The sequence below is a fragment of the Mesoplodon mirus genome (assembly GCF_964341445.2).
Source record: "Mesoplodon mirus genome assembly, chromosome: 18".
NCBI lineage: Eukaryota > Metazoa > Chordata > Mammalia > Artiodactyla > Ziphiidae > Mesoplodon > Mesoplodon mirus.
In genome coordinates, this window is record NC_138994.1 from 49828053 (window position 1) to 49831867 (window position 3815).

Sequence of the window (3815 nt, forward strand, 5' to 3'; positions counted from 1 at the left end):
AAGCGTTTGACAGCATACTGAGCTGTCAAAAGCTGGGGTGTGCCTCTTCCCAGCTGTGTGACTACGGGCTGTTCAGCTAGCCTCTCGGCGCCTCACTTACCCCATCTGAAACCTGGGGATGATAACAGTGGCTTCCTCAAAGCCCATGGTGAGTCAGTCTTAAGTGGTGCCGGAGTCGTAGGGCACATATCCTAGCTAATCGTGAGCACTTGGTAAGTGATAGTGGAGGTTGCTGTTATCACTGTGTATTATCTGCACCAGAGGCATCCTGGGGTGAAGAAGCTTTGGCTGCTGCAGAGGCCAGCGGTTTGTGGCTGGAGGATTTGGTGCATAGTCCTCTCTGGAGTGAGGGAGCGCTGGGCCAGCAGGCAGGAGCCCTGGGTCCTTGTCTAGCCTCCACTCTCTGTTTTTGGCTCTTCATCCACGGGTTGCAAACCCAGCTCTCCATCCCTCTTTAGGAGATGCTTAGTAGGAGACGAGAATGATCAAGGCCGGGTGCTGGACCAGCTCCCAAAAGCCTGAACGGAAGCCAGACGCAGATGGATGCTTTGGGCAGAGAGGGGAGGAGGAGAGCTGTATCCCAGGATGTCTCACCTGGACTGGGGAGAGGGGAAGGGAGGCCTCTCCCAGGTGATGGGCAGTGTCCTTCCTGGCTCTAGAGTTGAGAAAGACCCAGAGGCCAAACCAGGCCTTTGCTGGGCAGAGTCTTTTCTCAAGACCATCCTTTAGTCGAGATTGGTGAATTTGTGAATCTTATGTAAAACAGAAGCACCATCTCCTTCCGACACCCCAAATCGCAGTTGGAAATTCCCCCATCTCTATAGAATGTTTGGCTCTGACAGGTGCATTGCCATGGGGTGCACGTGCTGGGCACACCTCAGGCCCGGCAGTGCAGACTATCTTGTCCCTGTTCACCCCCCCACCCCCAGCCTAGAGCAAATGGCCTCTTAGTCCCTGTCCCTCCCTCTGTCCTGGGAGAAGCTTGGTTTCCAGTAGGGAATCAGGTACAGGGCCTGCAGGGCAGATTCAGGGTTTGTTGACTGACTGACTGATAGCACTGTGTGGGTTGCTTCATGCTTACTGAGTTTGGTTAGATTTGGACCAGTCAGAGAATGAGGCAAAGCTTCAAGAAAGAACAGCACTGAAAGGTTTGTTGAGGCTCCTGCTAATAGGTGCTCTCTTGTCGGGCTGTTAAGAGCTGCTAGTTGGGAAGCAGGTTTATTTTTGGTTTTGCAGCCAGCCGTATCCAAAGGGAGGCATTCCTGGGAGAGCCAGGCCTGGCATATGGCCTGGACCTGATTTGTGTTTGTTGTGGGGTTTTGAGCTTCCTGGGATGCTTGTTTTGAGCAGGAGGGTGCTACAGGTTTGGGGCTTCTGAATGAAAGGGCATTGTCCCCACCTCCCTGGCCCCAGGGCTGGGAGGGCCTGGTCTGATTGCCCCCCAGCTCTTGGTGTGAGGTCTGGGGCTGATTTTCATGACTGAGAAAGAGCCCTGAGCCTTCCGGTGGGGTGGTAGAGTGCTAGAGAGGCTCGGGGGCCAGGCTGCCTGGGATCAAATCCAGGTTCCACCTTTTACTAACTGTGTGACCTCGGGTAAGTAATATAATTGCTCTGTGCCTCAGTTTCCTCATCTGTAAAATATTTCCCTCTTAGAGATGTGAGAATAAAGTGAGTGAATGCCTGTAAAGTGTTAGAACAGTGTTTTCCTTTGCACAGCATGGGCTCAAACACATCAATTCTTCTCATTCTCATTAGCCTCCCATGCCTTTTTTTTTTTTTTTTTTTTTTGGTACGCGGGCCTCTCACTACTGCGGCCTCTCCCGTTGCGGAGCACAGGCTCCGGATGCACAGGCTCAGCAGCCATGGCTCACGGGCCCAGCCGCTCTGTGGCATGTGGGATCTTCCCAGACTGGGGCACGAACCCGTGTCCCCTGCATCGGCAGGCGGACTCTCAACCACTGCGCCACCAGGGAAGCCCTCCCGTGCCTTTTAATCGCCAATACGATCCCCATCCTATGAACAGGCCTTGATGGGAAGCTTCTCATGGCTTCCTGCCATCTGAGCAATAACGTCCACATCTTGTTCCTTGGTGTTCAGGGCTGACAGCCATCTGGTTCTGACCTCACTGACTTCCTCTTCATCAGCTACTCTGGGGATCTCCATCCTCTTCCCTAGTCCCAGCCCAGCCTTGTTCCACTTCCAGGCCCAGCTCATCTGTCACCTCCTCCACGAAGACTTCTTCAGCACCCCGGCCCTGCTGTGGTTCCCCTGCCCCAGCCAGCACCTGGTTTCTGTCTCCGATGGGGTCCCAGTCCTCTCTGTGCCCCCAGCACAGGGCTGGGCACCCAGTAGCGTCAGCGGATGGGTGTTGAATGATGGGATGCACACATGGGTGTTGGTTGGAAGTGGGGCTTTCTGTGGCTAGGCATACTTCCTGCAGCAGGGTTTCCACCTAATGGATGAATCAGAGAAAGACTCAGGCCCTCCTGAATGCAGAACAACAGGCAGGAGTGGAAACGAGCCTGTAGTCATCGTCTGTCCTATTCACAGGATGCGAAATGGTAAGGCTCCCTCTTTTTCTGCGTGGATCTGGGCATCAGATCATAGCCGAGTTATTGTCACAGCCCAGCCGCATGCTCTGAGTTTTCACTGCCTGAACTTTCACTTGAACATGCAGGCTTGAGAAGCCTCCCATTCCTTCAGTGGCTGTTTTCTGGAATCCAGCCACTGCTGGAACATGAATCTCTCTAACTTCCTATGGAAATGCGAGCCAGAAGGGTCTGTATCTGATCTCACTCCTTTCCCAGCACAGCTTTTTTTTTCGTAAAGACATGGATCTGGCTAGTGCCCTGCCCAGGTGGAGTTCACAGGGCAGGATGCAGAGATAACGGTGAAGCATAGAAATTGCTAGACTGCATGGTGGACGGTGCTAAGAGGGCTGTGAGGAGGGTTGAAATGAGCTGGGCCCCTCTGGAGGGGGAAGGGAGCAGCACGATCAACGCAGGGATTAGGGGACGTGGAGGAAGTGGCATCAGTGGGGAGGTGGCATCTGAGTGGTGGTGCGGTTTGGATAAGAGGAGGAGGAGGAAAAAGCACCCCATGTGGAGGCACTGTGGAGGCCAAGGTCCCTGAGATGTGGGGCAGCTCTGGGTACCAGGGAGTGATGATGCCCAGTCGGGAGGGGAAGAGTAGGAAAAGCAGTTAAGAAAGAGTGGAAAACAGTATCAACACAAGTTTACAGCCATAGGTGCCGGCACCAGCTGCCAGTGTAACTCCAGGTGTTCAGGCCTAGAAGGCCCACCGACACTGAATCACTTAAAATCTAAAAGTTCAGGGCCAGGATGCTTGAAATATACTAGTTTCACAAAGATGACAAAAAGTGCAAAAAATCCCCTGCAAACTCAACAGTTGCAGCAGCCAGGTCGAAGAGCAAAGGCAGGAGAGTGCATGGCTGATGGGGGACGACACACAGCACCCAAGGGCCCATGCAGCGTGGAGTATGAGTGCCGGTCTCTGCCAGCCACCTTGCTCCTGGGGACGCAGACTGCTCGGCTCTTTGCGGCTGAGCCATCCTCATCACTGAGTTCCTCCCCAAATGCACAGCCAGAGATTAGCCTCTCCTCCTGTTTCCCTTATTCTGATTTTGGAGGGAGGCAGACCAGTGGTTATCATCCCTACTCTGCAGACAAGGCAACTGAGGCCCAGAGAAGAGGAGTGATCCATCCATCCTGATGGTTCCACGCTGGGGGCTCATTCATCCCTGGAGGCTGTTGGCCATGCGGCTGCTAGGCCTGCTCCCCCTGAGGCCTCTGGGG